General features: G+C 36.3%; 1 protein-coding gene across 1 annotated transcript in view; it reads right to left on the reverse strand.

Annotated features, from left to right (window-relative positions):
* BAZ2B (bromodomain adjacent to zinc finger domain 2B) overlaps positions 1–19666 on the reverse strand; it is a 434498-nt gene that overhangs the window by 268817 nt on the left and 146015 nt on the right. The gene's annotated exons all lie outside the window — the stretch shown is intronic.

The raw sequence follows: 19666 nt of genomic DNA on the forward strand, positions 1-19666 counted from the left end.
TCCATTTCCTGAAATAAGAGGTTGGTTAAACAAATTAGAGTATATCCACAAAACAGAATATTCTGCTGCCATTAAAATGATATAGTTTGATATGTTATGATACAGAAATATTCATGACATATAGTTGAATGAAAAACAGGTTCCCAAAATAAAATGCTCAGTAGAATATTTGTATATACTGGTACAGGAATAAGTGTAATAATTTACACCAACACATTTAGTAATTATCTCTGGATGGTGAGATTTCTGTATTACCTGAACTTTTTTTTTTAAAGAAAGGACATAAGAGACTCCTAAATATAGAAGGAAAAAAGCCATTTTCACTTATAAACAAAAATACAGAAGTAATGACATATCAATATGTCAATTTCTACAGAGAAATCATCCATGAGAATTGAAAAATTCCCACAAAGAATTTAGCAATGAACAATTGTTAGTGATCTTCCTCAAGAAGAACAGTTTCACTGGAGTGATGGGAGTAAAAGACATACTGTAATAGAGTGGGTTAGCAACAATTAATTTCAAGTTTTCCTGCATCTCTATCCCTAAACCCTTCCAAACTCTAGGAACTACTATTACAACCTTCAACAGGATTTCAAGATTCCTCAGGACTATTATCATGGACCACAGTCTAAGTCTACACATCCATCTACGCATCCATTTACTCCAGTCAAAATTAACCACTCCTTTCTCTGGCATCCTGCAATACTTAGCATATCTATTTATGGATATTTATGGTTATTATTTATGTGTCTATATAAATAGTGTATTGTTTATATTTCTATAGCGTCCATCATGTTATATGGTTTTTGCTATCAAGCATAGAGTCATTCATGTCTGTTTCTTACGAGTCTTTTTTTTTCCAAAGTTTATTTAAGAGAGAGAGAGAGCACACATGTGTGCATGCAGGGGAGGGGTAGAGAGAGAGGGAAAGAATCCCAAGCAGGCTTTGCACTGACAAAAGCTCAAACTCATGAACTGCAAGATCATGACCTGAGCCGAGATCAAGAGTCAGACACTTAACCAAGGAGCCACCCAGGTGCCCCTGTTTCTCAAGACTCATAAGCATAGTATCTTTCATAGAGCCTAGGAACCAGCTAACTACCTACAACTCTGAATTTAGTGACAAAGTGATTTAGAGTCACTAAATCAGTGATTCTAAATCACTGATAAGTCAGAACCACTTCTAAAACAAAAAGAACAAGTTCAGAAAGTGAATTCAAAAGAACTAAGCAAAGAATGACTACGTTTTCTATTGGCTATTAGTTTCTACTTCAAGACTATCTGCACACAGGTAGTCAACTTCCATGATTGGCTGTCAGCATTTCAGTCTTTTGTGTATTCCTAAGAATTCAATTAATAGTATGCATGCGTGATTTGGCAATGAAGTTAAAAAACTAACAATGAGTGAATGATCACTGGAATATGGCTTAGTTATCTATCTATTCTTAAAACTTGAGACTAAGCAAACTACCAAAACCCCTGATATTGACTTCATGGTGTTTTACATAGACTATCGTTGTATAAAGCTCCTGAACCACCAGCATTGATCTTCATGAGAAAGTTCTGAACGGTTATATTATATTTCCAGAAATTATAAACTGCCTTCCTTCTTGAAGCCTGCCTAAACCAATTTCTGAGAAATTTCGTTCAGCTACAAAGCTATATAATCATTGCCAAATTAATCTTAACAAATTTACACATTTCTGCCATTTTGTCACTTCTATCCTATACTGTTACATGAGACCTTTGAACTAAATAGCATCTTAGTTCAGATTCTAAAAATCTACATGTTTATAATTTGATGCAATACTATTTAAGTTTTCACCTGCATTTATTAATTCAGCAAAGAATTCCAGAAGGACACTGGACTCAGGAAGAACACCTATGTTCTTGTTCAGTATACGAGTACCTATCAGCTATGAAATAAAAGGAGTGATCACAATAAAACCTAAAGAAAATGTGGTAGAAAACAAATTTAAATTATTCAAGAGGAGAGAGAATAAAATAAAAATGGAAACAAAAAAAAACATAAATAAATTTAATTCAGGGGCACCTGCATGGCTGGGTCGGTTGAGCATCTGACTCTTGATTTTGGCCCAGGTCATGATCCGGGAGTCATGGGATTGAGCCCGGCATCAGACTCCACGCTGAGCATGGAACCTGTTTAAGAATCTCTCTCCCTCTGCCCCTCTTCCCTTTTCCCCTCACCTTTCTCTCAAAAATAAAAAACTCAATTCAATAGGCATTTTACCAAGTGCTTTTCATATTCTAGGCATGAAGTTATGTGTTAAGAATATAAAGGTAAACAGGGGTCCCTGGGTGGCTCAGTTGGTTGAATGTCCAACTCTTGATTCTGGCTCAAGTCATAATCCCAGGATTGTGGGAGTGAGCCTGTGTCCAGCTCTATGCTGAGTGTGGAGCCTGCCTAAGATTCTCTCTCTCTCTCTCTCTCTCTCTCTCTCTCTGCCCCTCTCCCCCACTCATGTTCTAAAATTAAAAAAAAAATAATATAAAGGTACATATGGGGCACCTGGGTGGCTCAGTTGGTCGTGTCCAACTCTTGGTTTCAGCTCAGGTCATGATTTCACAAATGGTAGGATCAAGCTCCTTGTCAGTGCAGAGCCTGCTTGGGATTCATTCTCTCTCTCTCTCTCCCTCTCTCTCTCTCTCTCTCTCTTTCTCTCTGCTCCTCCCCAACTTGTGGTGTTTCTGTCACTCTCAAAATAAATCAAAACTTTAAAAAAGAATACAAATAGATTGAAGTATTAATTAACTTGGTAATGCTTAATAAGTCTTTAGCCAAAAAGAAGCAAGGACCCAAAAGCCCCAAATGAGATAAGTAAAATTGCTGTTTAGAGTTGAACCACAGCATTTGCCACTAATTAACTTACAAATCTATGTCTAAGGTTCCTAATCTGTATAATGAGGAATGCAGACTCAAGATCCTTCACTTCTAAAATTCTAAGACTTAAAACCACGTTAACAGAATAGAAATTGGGACAGTAGATCCAAATCTACAAAAAGTATAAAAAGATGATTATGAAACCCTTATAGTGAACCAGTATGTACTTAAGGTATCAAAATTTCAAAAGAAAAAAATATTATAATATGGATATGTAATATGTATTTTAGATACAAAAGCTTCAAAAATACATCCAGATCTAGGAAAATAATCTCTACATCTTCCTTCATTCATAGGAATTGTTTTTATTTTTATTTTTTTATTAATTTTTTTTTTCAACGTTTTTTATTTATTTTTGGGACAGAGAGAGACAGAGCATGAACGGGGGAGGGGCAGAGAGAGAGGGAGACACAGAATCGGAAACAGGCTCCAGGCTCCGAGCCATCAGCCCAGAGCCTGACGCGGGGCTCGAACTCACGGACCGCGAGATCGTGACCTGGCTGAAGTCGGACGCTTAACCGACTGCGCCACCCAGGCGCCCCTCATAGGAATTGTTTTTAGACCATATAAAGTTAGGAGGACACTAAGCTAAATCTACAAATGGCAGCCTAAAATGCTAGGACCAAAACTTACAAACATTAGTAAAATATTTTTCCTTTAAGATCTAGAAGCTTACTAAATTCCTGAAAAACAAATAGCTTCAAATTATTACCAATTCATAAATTAAATTATAATCATGAAATATATTCAGAATCTCAAGTAAATCTGGCTGACCTTACTGAGAGTACAGAAAATATGGATTTGAATCCTGCATTTACCATACACTAGCTCTGTCATCTTGGGCAAGTTATTTAACCACATCTCAGTTTCCTGAAGTGTGAAACAGAACAGATATAGAACTTACCTCAAAGAATTCTTGTGAGGATGAAATAAATATATGCCAAGTCCTAATAGTATAATACAAATATAAGTAAAAGATGCTAACAGATAATATACAGAAAAAATAAAGCAGCCATTTTAAGGGGCACCTGGCTGGCTCAGTCAGTAGAGCAGGGGACACTTGATCTCTGAGTTGTGAGTTCAAGCCCCACATTGGATGTAGAGTTCACTTATAAAAAAAAAAAAAAAAGTGTCCATTACATGCAAATATATTAAATCTGACTAATAATCAAAGACATACAAATTTGAACAATCTTGAGTCATCATTATGGACTAACCAGATCATCAAAGGGTAAAAAAAAAAAAAAAAAGCTTTTTGTTTGGTTTTTAATTTTTTTAATGTTTATTTATTTTTGAGAGAGAGACACAGCATGAGTTGGGGAGGGGCAGAAAGAGAGAGAGACACAGAATATGAACCAGGCTCCAGGCTCTGAGCTGTCAGCACAGAGCCCAATGCGGAACTTGAACCCACAAACCCATGAGATCATGACCTGAGCCAAAGTCAGACACTTTAACTGACTAAGCCACCCAGACACCCCCACAAAAAGTATTTTGTTTTGTGTTTTTTTGAAGGTGTAGCAGCAAGTATGCTCTCATACAATTTTAGAGAGAGTATAAGTTGTTACCATTGTTCGGAAAGTAGTTTGGTAACAATAACCAAAATTCTGATCCAGCCATTTCTCTTTTAGGAATTACACTATAAAAATAACCACAAGAGCATAAAGCCAATTCTACAAAATGTTCAAGAGGGAACTCCTCATAATTTGGAAAACTTTGAAGCCATTCAAAATATCTATTAATGAAGACACTTCTCTAAAGAAGACATCCAGATGCCCAACAGGCACATGAAAGGATGCTCAACGTCATCCTCATCAGGGAAATACAAATCAAAGCCACACTGAGATATCACCTCATTCCAGTCAGAGTGGCTAAAATAAACAAATCAGGAGACTATAGATGCTGGAGAGGATGTGGAGAAATGGGAACCCTCTTGCACTGTTGGTGGGAATGCAAACTGGTGCAGCCGCTCTGGAAAACAGTATGGAGGTTCCTCAAAAAAATAAAAATAGATCTACCCTATGACCCAGCAATAGCACTGCTAGGAATTTATCCAAGGGATACAGGAGTACTGATGCACAGGGGCACATGTACCCCAATGTTTATAGCAGCACTTTCAACAATAGCCAAATTATGGAAAGAGCCTAAATGTCCATCAACTGATGAATGGATAAAGAAGATGTGGTTTATATATACAATGGAATACTACTTGGCGATGAGAAAGAATGACATATGGCCTTTTGTAGCAACGTGGATGGAACTGGAGAGTGTTATGCTAAGTGAAATAAGTCATACAGAGAAAGACGGATACCATATGTTTTCACTCTTATGTGGATCCTGAGAAACATGGGGGAGGGGGAGGGGAAAAAAAGTTACAGAGAGGGAAGAAGGCAAACCATAAGAGACTCTTTTTTTTTTTTTTTTAACCTTTATTTATTTTTGAGACAGAGAGAGACAGAGCATGAATGGGGGAGGGTCAGAGAGAGGGAGATACAGAATCTGAAACAGGCTCCAGGCTCCGAGCTGTCAGCACAGAGCCCGACACGGGGCTCGAACTCACGGACCGCGAGATCATGACCTGGGCCAAAGTCGGACGCTTAACCGACTGAGCCACCCAGGCGCCCCAAGAGACTCTTAAAAAGTGAGAATAAACTGAGGGTTGATGGAGGGTAGGAGGGAGGGGGAAATGGGTGATGGGCACTGAGAGGGCACCTGTTGGGATGAGCACTGGGTATCGTATGGAAATCAATTTGGCAATAAATTTCATATTAATAAATAAATAAATAAATGTCTATTAATGAGCATTAATGCAATTTGGGTATATCCATAAAGTGACTTTGTAGTCATTAAGAAGTGATTTATATTCTCTATATTGATAAGAAGCAAAGTGCTCCACAACATACTTTCTTGAGTAAAAGAGAAAATTACAAGCCAACAGAGTATGACCTTATATTTATAAATGTGTTATGTATTCTTATAGAGAAGAAAGTTCAATATTATAGTGTTAAAGTGCTTACCTCCAGATAGGATTTTAAGTGACTTAACTATCTTACATAAATTCTTCATGTATTACTTAAACTTTCTATATGAGTATTCATTACCTTTATAATCAGAAAAAAAATCTATTTTCATTATTCAAATAATTTTATAAACAATTACTGAAAGAGGAATATAAATTCCTCCTCCAATGATTGTTTTTACCGCACGAAAGAACTGATCCAAACAAACACTATTACATAAGGAAAAGAAAACATACTCTGAATGTACCCTAAGATTAGAGGAACCTGACAACTCAAGGAAAGGAAAAGACAGACCAATTATGGCAAAAAGATTCAACAGTATCTCTATCATAAAACATTTCCAACATTATGACTACAGTCTTCTTATATACTACAAGAAATAAAACTAGGAACCTGAATGAGGAAGAGAAAGGCAAAAGAAAGAGCTAAGAAATTTACTAGGCACAATCAAACTTAACACTGCTTTTCAAGTGACTCTTACTTTTCAAGTAATTGAAAGAATTATTCAAACATGAGAAAGGAACTAGTCCATTTATGTCAGAGGACTTTAAGTTATTTAAGAAAACCTGTATCAAACTGATCGAAATCTAACCTGTCTTCACTTGTCACTAATTATCTACTGAGATATCCCATGCTGATATAAAGAAAAGCCTAAGGACATACAAATGTTAACTTTTCCTAGTATCAATACATGAAAACTATTTTTTCCCTTACAAAAAATTCTAGTGCTTAACTTTCCTATTTGAATTCAGGAAAAAGTACTAAATGATGATTAAATTTAAAGCATCAGGAGCAACACGGAACAACAGTCAAGAAACTGAGGGTATGGTTCCAATTTTCCATTTACTCAGTCTCAATTTCATTATAAGTAAAATGAGAAGATTGACGAGAGCTCCAAATATATTTAATGGAGCATCAGTGATATGACAGGCTCTTTGAAAGAATTACATGCTCCATGAAAATAAAGGTTCTATTGGTGAAGTAAGTTCAGGAAATTCTGCACACCACTTACCTCTCTGAAGTATCATAATGCACTGTACTGCAGAAAAGAAAGTATGTAACTTTGTATAACCACCATGTCTCATAATTAGAGACAAACTAAATGTCTGTCAATAGAGGAATAATTAATTATACAGCATAGTGTGATCTTTATAAAGAAGACATTCTATATACTGATATGGTAGATTTCTGTGACACAAGATAAAAAAGATAAACTAAGATTTCTGTGACACAAGATAAAAAAGATAAACTACAGAATAATACATATATATGTTAGATTTTTTAGTTCTTGTATATATGTAGTCACATGCATACAAAAAGTTCTGAAAGAATACACAGCAAACTTTTTTGTTTTTATTTTTTTAGAGAGAGAAAGAGAGAGCACAGGAGTGGAGGACAGAGAAAGAAAGCACATAAGCGCAGAGGGGGGGAGAGAGGGAGAGAGGGAGAGAGGGAGAGAGGGAGAGAGGGAGAGAGGGAGAGAGGGAGAGAGGGAGAGAGGGAGAGAGGGAGGGAGAGAGAGAGAGAGAGAGAGAGAGAGAGAGAGAGAATCCCAAACAGGCTCCATGCTGCAGGGCTCAATCCCACAACTGTGGGACCATGACCAGAGTCAAAATCAAGAGTTGGGTGCTCAACCAACTGAGCCACCCAGGCACCACCCCACACAGCAAAGTTTTTAAGAGTGATTCTAGAAATGGCAATTGGCAGGGTGAAGGGGAATACATTTCACAGATTTAACTTTTTCCAGTACAAACATACCTTTCTAAAATAAAACAAGTAGCCAAGAAAAAAATATAGATGCACTAGAGTATAGAGTAGTTCACACTATTTAAAGTGGATCTTTTCATAATGGAGATATATTGGTTCTTTTGTAAATATTAAACTTCATGCCTTTTTTTATAACATGATGTATCTCTAGGTCACTGAATTAAAGATTTACTAGGATATTCACTGAGACCTTGCCTTTAAAAATACAAGTTAGAAAACTTAAATGCTTGTAATAATAAATGACTATCAACCCAAGAAAATTTTTCAGTGTTATCTATTTTATGACTTGCCTGCATGATTTCATACGAGTTTTGAAAGTTAACAAAATAATGTGTATAATTATGCAGAACACATAACAACCAAAAATGTACCTATAACATAAAGAAAAAAATCCAATGTGTAATTCTGTTATGATTATACCTGTGTAAAGTGAGAAGTATATTCTTTTAATAACTGAACATATGTAATACAACAATGTGTGCTAAACACTAAAGAAATAGACACAGAAGTTGCAGCACTGGCCTCTCAGGAAGCTTTAGTCAAGTGGAATAAAGACGAGTAAATCAATAGTAATCGTACAGTGAGATTGATGTACTCCCCCCCCCCCCACACACACACACAAAACATATTCAGATATGCCAAATGCTGTCTAGATGCTATTTTTTGGTAGAAAGAAAAACAAAAATAATTCTGGTTTCTTCAGGAGAGAAAACTACAATAAAAATATGTGAAAGCCTTAAGTGCCAAAGGAAAAAATACAGCAAAAAAGGGATAGGGAATGCAGGGTGGAGAGTTTGCAATGTGGATTAGGGTGTTAAAGAAAAGAATCATGTGGAAGAATACTTTGAAGCAATTGTATGAAAGAGCTGAGAACAACCCATATGGTTATATGAAGGAATAGCAAATGCAAATGTTTTTCTTTTTTTTTTTTAAGTTTATTTATTTATTTTGAGAGAAATAGACAATGCAAGTGGGGGAGGGGAAGAGAGAGAGGGAGAGAGAGAGAGAACCCCAACTAGGCTCTACACTGTCCGCACAGAGCCTGACACAGGACTCAAACTCACAAAACTGTGAGATGGTGACCTGAGCCAAAACCATGAGGCGGACACTTAACTGACTGAGCCACCCAGAAGCCCCATAAATGCAAATGTTTTACCTATTACCTATACAAGAAATACCAAGGGGGCTAATGTAGTTAGGCCCAGAGTATACTATACAGAGTATATGTAGTAAGAAGTGACATGAGGCCCTGTAAGGAAGATCAGGTTGGGCCTTGTAGGCCACTGCAAAAACTCTGGTTATATGTATGGGTTCGTTGATTGGTTAGTTGCTTTTACAGATTTTATTTTTTAGAGCAGTTTTAGGTTCGCAGCAAAACTCATGGGTTGGTACAGAGATTTCCTTGGCCCCAAACATGCATACCTATTATCAACATACTCAAAGTGGTACATTTGTTACAACCTAAGAACACGCAAAGTCCAGTTTACATTAGGAATTGCTCTTGGTATGCATCGTATGGGTTTGGACAAATATATAATGACATGTGTCTACCAATATAACATCATACAGAGTAGTTTCACTGCCTTAAAAACCCTTTGTGCTGCACCTAATTCATTCCTCCCATTCTTCTAACCTCTAGCAAACACTGATCTTTTTACTATCTCCAGTTTTGCCTCTTCCAAAATGTCATATATTTGGAATCATACAGTCTGCAGCCTCTTCAGATTGGCTTCTTTCACTCAGTAATAAGCAATTAAGGTTCCATATATATCTTTCCATTGCTTGATAACTCACTTCTTTGTAATACTGAATAACAGTCCATTTCTGGATGCACCACAGTTTATTTATCCATTCACCTGCTAAAGGACATCTGCATTGCTTTCAGGTTTTAGCAATCATGAACGAAACTTCAGGCTTTTTTGTGGACATAAGTTTTCAACAAATTTGGGTAAATGCCAAGGAGAGTGATTGCTAAAATGTATGGTAAGAATATGGTTAATTTTATAAGAAACTGTGAAACTGTATTCCAAAGTGGCTGTACCATTTTGCATTCCCACCAGCAATCAATGAGAGTTTCTGTTGCTTCAAATTCTCTCCATAATTTGATGTTGTCCGTGTTTAGATTTTGGACAATTTAATAGGTGTGTAGTAGTATATCATTGTTGATTCAGATTGCATTTCCCTGATGACATATGATGTAGAGCATTTTAATGTGTTTATTTGCCACCATGATTTCTCTGGTGAGCTTCAAGATCTTTGGACTCTTTTAAAATTAGGTTGTTTAGGGGCACCTGTGTGGCTCAGTTGGTTAAGTGTCTGACATTGGCTCAGGTCACAGTATCATGATTTGTGAGTTTGAGCCCTGCATCAGGTTCTGTGCTAATCGCACAAAGCCTGCTTTGGATTCTCTGTCTCCCTCTCTCTGTGCCTTGCTCGCATACTCTCTCTCTCAAAAATAAACATTTGACAAAAAATAAAATAAAATTAGGTTGTTTTCTTATTGTTGAGGTTTTTTATTTTGTTTTGTTTTTTGTTTTTATTTTTATTTTTTTTTTGAGAGAGAGAGAGAGAGAGAGCAAGCCAGGAAGGGGCAGAGAAAAATCCCAAGCAGGGTCTGTGCCATCAGTGCAGAGGCCGACATGGGACTCAAACTCATTTCTTTTCTTTTTTCTTATAAGTTTATTTCTTTGAAAGAGAGACCAAGGAGGGGCAGAGAAAAAGAGAGAGAGAGAGAGAGAGAGAGCGAGAGAAAGAATACCAAGCAGGCTTTGCACTGACAATACAGAGCCTGATGTAGGGCATGAACCCACAAACCTATGAGATCATGACCTGAGTAGAAATCAAGAGTCAGATGCTTAACTGACTGAGCCACTCAGGTGCCCCAGTTCTGCCTTCTAATTTTTAGGTATGTAATTCATTTTAGGTTAATTTTTGTAAAGGATGTAAAGTCAGTGTCTAGATTCATTTTTGCATGTGGATGTCCAGTTATTACAGCACCATTTTGTGAAAAGACTATCTTTGCGTCATTTTATTATTGCCTTGCTTTGTCAAACATCAATTGCTTATGCTGATGTAGATCTATTTCTGGGTTTTCCAATCTGTCCCACTGATCTGTCTATTCTTGTGCCAATACCATACTGCCTTGATTACTGTAGGTTTATTATACATATTAAAGTTGGGTAATGTCAGTCCTCCAACTTTAACACTGAGAATCTTAAGTTTGAGATGCCTCATAAAAATGTAGGCATAAGTGCCAAGAAAGCAGTTGGTATGAGAGTTTCAGTTTAGGGGGGGAAAAAACTCCAGGCTTATAAATTTATTCCATTAAGAAAAAAGAAAATGACCTTCTTAAACTCTTCCAAAAAAATAGAAGAGGAGGAGGAAACACTCCCAAATTCATCTTATGAGGCCAGCATCACCCTGATAACAAAATCAAACAAGGACACTAGAAGAAATGAAAATTATAGGCCAATATATCTGACGAACAGAGATGCAAAAATCCTCAACACAATAACAAACCAAAATCAACCCAGCAATTGCACTACTAGCTATTTATCCAAGGGATACAGGTGTGTTGTTTTGAAGGGGCATATGCACCCCAATGTTTATAGCAGCACTATCAACAATAGCCTAAGTATGGAAAGAGCCCAAATGTCCATCAATGGATGAATGGATAAGAAGGTGTGGTGTATACACACACACACACACACACACACACACACACACACACACACACACAAAGGGAGTGTTACTTAGCAATCAAAAAGAACGAAATCTTGCCATTTGCAACTACGTGGATGGAACTGAAGGGTATTATGCTAAGTGAAATTAGTTAGAGAAAGACAAAAATCCTATGACTTCACTCATATGAGGACTTTAAGAGACAAAACAGATGAACAGAAGGGAAGGGAAACAAAAATAATATAAAAACAGGGAGGGGGACAAAACAGAAGAGACTCATAAATATGGAGAACAAACAGAGGGTTACAGGAGGGGTTGTGGGAGGGGGGATGGGCTAAATGGGTAAGGGGCACTAAGGAATCTACTCCTGAAATCATTGTTGCACTATATGCTAACTGATTTGGATGTAAATTTAAAAAAAATAAATAAAATTAATAAAAATAAATAAGTAAATAAACGTAAAAAAATAACAAACCAAAATAAACAATATATTAAAAGGATCATACACCATGATCAAGTGGGATGTAACCCTGGGATACATGGATGCTGCAACATTCACATATCAATCACATAATACACCACATTAATACAATGAAGGATACAAATCATGGTTCTCTTAATAGATGTAGAAAAAGCATTTGATAAAATTCAACATCCATTTTTGATTAAAAAAAATCTCAACAAAATGGGTATAAAGGGAATGTACCTCAACATAATAAAGGCCATATCTGACAATCCCACAGCAAACATCATTCTCAATGGTGAAAGCTAAAACTGTTTCCTCTAAGATCAGAAACAAGGCAAAAGAGAGACAAGTATGCCCATTCTCCTCACTTCTATTCAACATAGTTTGAAAACTCTAGCCAGAGCAATTAGGCAAGAAAAAGAAATAATAGGCATCCAAATCGGAAATGGAAAAGTAAACCTGTCTCTATTTGCTGATGACAAGACATTATAAATAGAAAACACTAAAGACTGCACCAAAAAACTACTAGAAGTAATAAATAAATTTAGTAAAGTTGCAGGATTCAAAATCAATATACAAAAGCTGTTGAATTTCTATTCACAAATAACAAACTATCACAAAAAGAAATTAAGAAAAGAATCCCATTTACAACTACATAAAAGAGAAAAAAAAAAAAAAGCCAAGGAATTTAGCCAAAGAGGTGAAAGACCTATACACTAAAAACTGTAAGACACTGAAGAAGACACAAATAAATGGAAGAAATATTCCATAGTTATGGATTGGAGGAATTAATATTGTTAAAATGTTCTATGCTACTTAAAGCAACCTGCAGTTCAATGCAATCCCTATTTAAATTCCCATAGCATTTTTCACAGAAATGGAACAAACAGATCCTAAAATACATATGGAACTACAAAAGACTCCAAATAGCCAAAACAATCTTGAGAAAGAAGAACAAAGCTGGAGGCATCACACTTCCTGGCTTCAAACTGTATTACAAAACTATAGAAATCAAAACAGTAGAATATTGACATAAAAACAAACCAAGACACATAGATCAATGGTACAGAATAGAAAGCCCAGAAATAAATTCATGCATATATGGCCAACTAATTTATGACAAAGGAGGCAAGAATATACAATGGGGAAAGGACAATCTCTTCAAAAAATGGTATGGGGAAAACTGGATGGCTACATGCAAAAGAAAGTCATTGGATCACTATCTTACAACATATACAAAAATCACCTCAAAATGGATTAAAGACTTGAACATAAGACCTAAACCCATAAAAGCGCTAGAAGAAAACATAGGTGGTAAGCTCCTTGAGATTGACTTTAGGAATCATTTTTTAGATTTGACACCAAAATCAAAGGCAACAGGTACAAAAGTAAACACATAGAACTAAATCAAACTAATAAGCTTCTATACAGAAAAGGAAACCATCATTAAAAAAAAAAAGAGGGGGCACCTGGGTGGCTCAGTCAGTTGAGCCTTTGGCTCTTGGTTTCAGCTCAGGCTGTGATCTCGGCAGTTCGTCCATGCTGACAGAGCGGAGCCTGCTTGGGACCCTCTCTCTCCCCCTCTCTCTGCCCCTCCCCCATCCACACTCTCTCTCAAAATAAATAAATAAACTTTTAAAAAAATGAAAAGGCAACCTACTGCGTGGGAGAAAATATTTACAAATCATATATCTGATAAGAAGTTAACATCCAAAATATATAAAGAACTACAACTCAATAGCAAAAAAAAAAAAAAAAAAAAAAATCTAATTAAAAAATGGGCAGAGGATCTGAGTATTTTTTTCAAAAAGATATGCAGATAGCCAACAGGTGTCTCAACATCAAGGATCATCAGAATGATGCAAATCAAAACCAAAATGAAGTACACCTCACATCTGTTAGAATGGCCATTATCAAGGGGCATCCGGGTCGCTCAGTTGGTTAAGCGGCCGACTTTGGCTCTGGTCATGATCTCGTGGTCCCTGAATTCAAGCCCTACCTACATCAGGCTCTGTGCTGACAGCTCAGAGCCTGGCGCCTGCTTTGGATTCTGTGTTTCCTTCTCTCTCTGCCCCTCCCCCACTCACACTGGGTCTCTGTCTCTGTCTCTCTCTCTCTCAAAAATAAACAAACATTAAAAAAAAAAAAAGGGAGCAGCGCCTGGGTGGCTCAGTCTGTTAAGCCTCCAACTTCGGCTCAGGTCATGATCTCACAGTTCACGGGTTAGAGCCCCGCGTCCTCGGGCTCTGTGCTGACAGCTCAGAGCCTGGAGCTTGCTTCAGATTCTGTGTCTCCCTCTCTCCCTGCCCCTCCCCGACTCATGCTTTGTCTCTCTCCTTCAAAAAAAAAAAATTAAAAAACAAAATTTAAAAAAATGGCTATTATCCAAAAAATCCAAGAAATAATAAGTATTGACAAGGATGAACAGAAAATGGAACATTCGTGTACTGTTGGTTAACAATTTAAATTGGTGCAAGGCGCCTGGGTGGCCTTGTTACAGTCTGGCTCTTGATTTCAGCTCAGGTCATGACCTCAGGGTTCTGTGAGTTTGAGCCCTGTGTGGGACTGGTGCTGATAGCAGGGAGCCTGCTTAACATTCTCCCTCTTTCTCTGCTCCTTCCCTGCTCGAGTGCTGTCTCTCTCAAAATAAATAAATAAACTTTACAAAAAAAAAAAAAAAAAGTAAATTGGTGCAGCCACTATGGAAACCAGTATGGAACTTCCTCAAAGAATGAAAAATTGAACTACCATGTGGTCTAGCAATTCCAGTTCTGGGTATTCATTAGAAGAAAGTAAAAAATACTAACTCAAAAAGATATACGCACCCCCATGTTCACAGCAGCATTCCTTACAATAGTCAAGGAGCAACCAAAGTATGTACCGATGGATGAATGGACAAGGAAAATGTTCGTATGTACAATAAAATATTACTCAGCCATAAAACAGAAATACTGCCATTTGTGACAAAGTGGATGGACCTCAAGGGCATTATGCTAAGTGAAATAAGTCAGAGAAAGACAAATATGGTATCATCTCACTTACATGTAGAATCTTAAAAACAAACAACCCCACAAGCTGATAGAACAGATTGATGGTTGCCAGTGGCAGGAGGGGAATAGGTGACATGGGTAAGGAAGTCAAAAGTTGCAAACTTGCAGTTACAAAATAAATAAGTCATGAGATGTAATACAGCGTGGTGACTATAGATAGTAAATTATATTGCATATTTGAAAGTTGCGAGGGGAATATATCTTAAAAGTTTTTATCACAAGAGAAAAACATTTTGTAACTATGTACGGTGATAGATGTTAACCAGACTTAACGGGGTAATTATTTCACATCATACATAAGTATCATTAAACTAATATAACATTATACATCAATTATATTTCAATAGGAAAACTCCCCTCAAAAAATGGAATAAGCAACTTTGGGAGTCATTAGCATTTCAATGCTATCTAAATCCAAGGATTGAATTATTTCACCAAGAAAGTGATTACAGTGAAAGAACAGAAGTTGTGCAAGGAGTGAGGCCTGGGGCATGGGTGGAGAGATGAAGAGAAACCAGCAAAGAAAGGGAAAACAGAAAACTAGGAGGAAAAACAAAATAAGAAAATTGTGGAAGGCAAAAGAAAAAGAACATTTAAAGGAGGATAGAGTGACAAACTTTGTTAAATCCTACAAGTCTTGTTAAAAAGTGAGAACTGGGAACTGACTGAAGTCACAGAAGTCATCATGAACACTGGCAATAACAGTTTTGTGGAGCTGATGTGAAGCAAAAGCATGATTAAGGCCAGAATAAGGAAGAATGGCAGGCGAGCATTATAGGTAGCAAATTCAAGAGAGCTGAGTGACAAGCAGAGAATTTATGGAAATAATGAAAGAAATGAAAAGAAGCATCTTTTTTCCCTGGTATGTTGTAGTAATAATCCAAGAAGGGAAAAGATGATGATTCAAGAGGGAGACATGTGAGTAATATGAAGCAACTATACGAAAACAAGAGGGATTATGGGGGAGTGGAAAGGCAAGTGTACCTACCTCTGGGCAGATCTCTTTGAGATACGTCTCAAAGATTATTTGATTTGATGATGGATTGGGTAATAAATACTAGGTACATGGAACAAACAAGCTTTGCAAAAGCAAAAATCTTACAGGCAACTATTTCTTTCTCTTTCTAGTTGGCCGTATTTTTGCTCCCACTATTTGATTTGCATACCTAGGAAATCTTGTTTGTTCTGAATTGTATTAGGCTAGTAATATTTGATACTGTATTTATGTTATTTCATTAATTACAACATAAAACAATGAAATGAGTGCAAAAAAAAAAGGTTATTTCTCTGAAAATTGAATGCTTCTGAAAAACTTGATAAAAATATTTGTTTTCTTAAAGTTACTGTTAATTAGACAAGGTAAGATAAGCATATATACTTACAGAAAACATCATAAATATATATAGGGACTGTGCACCCAGAAAGCTTTGTAAGAATGTAAGTTCTTGGTGCAGCCACTCTAGGGAACAGTATGGAGTTTTCTCAAAAAACTAAAAATAGACCTACCCTACAATCCAGCAATTGCACTCTTAGGTACTTACCCAAAGAACACAAAAAATACAGATACAAAGGGGTACATGCACCCCAATGTTCATAGCAGCATTACCAACAGTAGCCAAACTATGGAGAGAGCCCAAATATCCATCAACTGATGAATAAAGAGATGGTATACAAATACAATGGAATATTACTCAGTGATCATAAAGAATGAAATCTTGCCATTCATAACGACATGCCATTCATAACAACATTATGTTAAGTAAAATAAATCAGAGAAAGCCAAAGACCATATGATTTCACTCCTATGGGGAATTTGAGAAACAAAACAAATGGACACATGGGAAGAGGGAAGAAAAAGAGGAGAGAGGGAAACAAACCACAAAAAATAAAAGAGAACAAACTGAGGGTTGATAGAGTGAGGTAGGTGGGTGGGAGATGGGCTAGATGGGTAACAGGTATGAAGGAAGGCACTTGTGATGAGCACTGGGTGTTATATGTAAGTGATGAATCACTGAATTCTACCCCTGAAACCAATATTGCATTCTATGTTAACTAAAATAAAATTTAAAAAAAAGTATCTAGGTTCTTTCTACTTTAAAGAATCTGATAATAAATTTTTATTTTGGAAGTGTGGGTTCAGGAAAGACAATGATTTCCACTTAGGGAATCAATCCTTAAATAAAAAGTACAAATTTACTCCCTCTCCTCCCCCCCAACAGACAGATTTAAAAAAAAAGATCACAAATGGGGCGCCTGGGTGGCTCAGTCAGTAGGGTCATGATCTGAGTTCCAGCCCCGTGTCAGGCTCTGTGCTGACAGCTCAGGGCCTGGAGCCTGCTTAGGATTCTGTCTCTCTCTCTCTCTCTCTCTCTCTCTCTCTCTGCCCCTTCCCTGATCATGCTCTGTCTCTCTCTGTCTCAAAAATAAATAAAAACATTAAAAAATATTTTTTTTTTAAAATCACAAATGAATGTGAAAGTTTGAGTTATTAACAGCTTACATTAAAAAAACTAAATGTTGGGGCGCCTGGGTGGCTCAGTCGGCTAAGCATCTGACCTCAGCTCAGGTCATGATCTCGCGGTCCGTGAGTTTGAGCCCCGCATTGGGCTCTGTGCTGACAGCTCAGAGCCTGGAGCCTGTTTCGGATTCTGTGTCTCCCTCTCTCTCTGACCCTCCCCTGTTCATGCTCTGCCTCTGTCTCAAAAATAAATAAATGCTAAAAACAAAAATTAAAAAAAAAAAAAACAACTAAATGTTTTGGAGCGCCTGGGTGGCTCAGTCCGTTAAGCATCTGACTTCAGCTCAGGTTATGGTCTCACAGTCCGTGAGTTCGAGCCCCACGTCGCGCTCTGTGCCGACAGCTCAGAGCCTGGATCAGGCTTCAATTCTGTGTCTCCCTCTCTCTCTGCTGCTGCCCCACTTGTGCTCACTCTGTCTCTTACTAATAAACATTAAAACAAAATTTCAAAAAAATAAATGTTTATTATATATGTATATATATATTTTTAATGATTTCCCATTTTGACTGTTTTGATTAAATGAATAGCTATCACCTCCAACTTGCATTGGATAAGAAGTTTCTGTTACTGTAAATTCAGCAAATAATAATTAGAAATCATTTTTTAAAATTTAAGTATCCATATTAGAAATATTCCAGATAAAATGGTTAACATACTTTCCCTTCCTCCTTCAATAAGACTCTGTCTTTTTTCCTAATACTCAGAATCATCTAAAAAAATCAATTAGGTATTTCCTATGTATTAGTTTTGTAACTGTAGTACAAGTGATGTCCGCATTAAATGAACTAGACTTTGTCCCTGTGCTTAATGGAAGCAATAAGACTTCTTTCAGTTTTCCTCATCTCTCTCTTATTAGAAATCTTACCACTTGTGACCTGCTTGCTACCTGAATGCTTACTTAAGATTAATCTTTTTAAGGGTGCCTGGCTGGCTCAGTCTGAAGAGCATGTGACTCTTGATCTTGGAGTTGTGAGTTTGAGTCCCACATAGGGTATAGAGATTACTTAAAAAAATAAAAAAACTTAAAAAAAATAATTGTCTTTTCAAAACCTTGGCCTAAATAAATGACTTTTTCCCTTGCATGCCTACTCATTCTGTATTTTTAGCAAAAGTCACCCTTATGTTGTTCACTCACAAACTTCTCAACTAAGTATGAGTAAAGCAGATTTAATACTCAGAATTTAAATGTATTTAATAAATGATTTTATGTGTGGTAAAGATGCAGGTTATTATTTTTAGGATACTATACTTATTTCACAATTACAGCCTTATTATTAAAATATCATATTAAACTTGAAAACCCACTGCGAATTGTTAATTTATTGATGATCTAGAGTTTGTAGTAATTATAGCATGATTAGAAGTTTACGTCTGCTACAGCAAAAAAGGATTTGTAAAGATCAAGACTAAAAGTATTACTTAAACCTTGAAAATATCTGCCTTCATTTTGTTTTGTTTTTTGTGTGTGTGGAAGGTGCTGGACTATATACAAATCTGCTGAATGGAAGTAATCAAATCACCTAATTCTACATACAATTCAGAATTTTTTTTGGCAAATTGCTGCTAAGCTTATTATTAAGCTACCTTAAAGGTGTTAACTAATCTCCAGTTGAACAAGTTCATCAACTTCAGGCTTATAAATTTCCTACTTAAAAAAAAAAAAAAAATTAAGCAAGTTCACTAACTATTCTCCCTGATATGTATCCAAATACCACTAGTATATATGAATTGGTCATTTTGAATATTAAAACGTATCATAAGGATAACTAAAAATATATTGAAAAATTAAAACTATTCAACATAAAATATATTTAGACTGGGATAATATAAACTCTAAAACTAAATAATATAAATGTGTAAAAGCTTGAATTTAGATGCTCAGTTAAATTTTGATCCTACAAGGTTTTACGTGTTGAAATTCATTACTAAGAAAAGATAACTTCTCTCTCTCTCTCTTTTCCCTCAATTACATCTTCCACAATGCCAGTAGAGATCCTTTTCTAAAGCCTAAACCTGACTAAATCTAATCATGTCCCTCTCCTCCTTTCAAAAAACTTAACGAAAAAAAAAAAAAAACCCTCACTAATGTCCCATCACCTGCAAGACTCTTCATCACTTGCTAGCCTGATCTTCCAATATTATTTGCTAGCACTGTGCTTTCCCATTTTGCCCACGTGAACATATTTCAATTAATTCTTCAAAAATCTGCTAAGATTTCAACTTGTTTAATCACTAATATTTATTGACTATGACTATATTAC

The sequence above is a fragment of the Panthera leo genome, chromosome C1, assembly GCF_018350215.1.
Source record: "Panthera leo isolate Ple1 chromosome C1, P.leo_Ple1_pat1.1, whole genome shotgun sequence".
Classification (NCBI taxonomy): Eukaryota; Metazoa; Chordata; class Mammalia; order Carnivora; family Felidae; genus Panthera; species Panthera leo.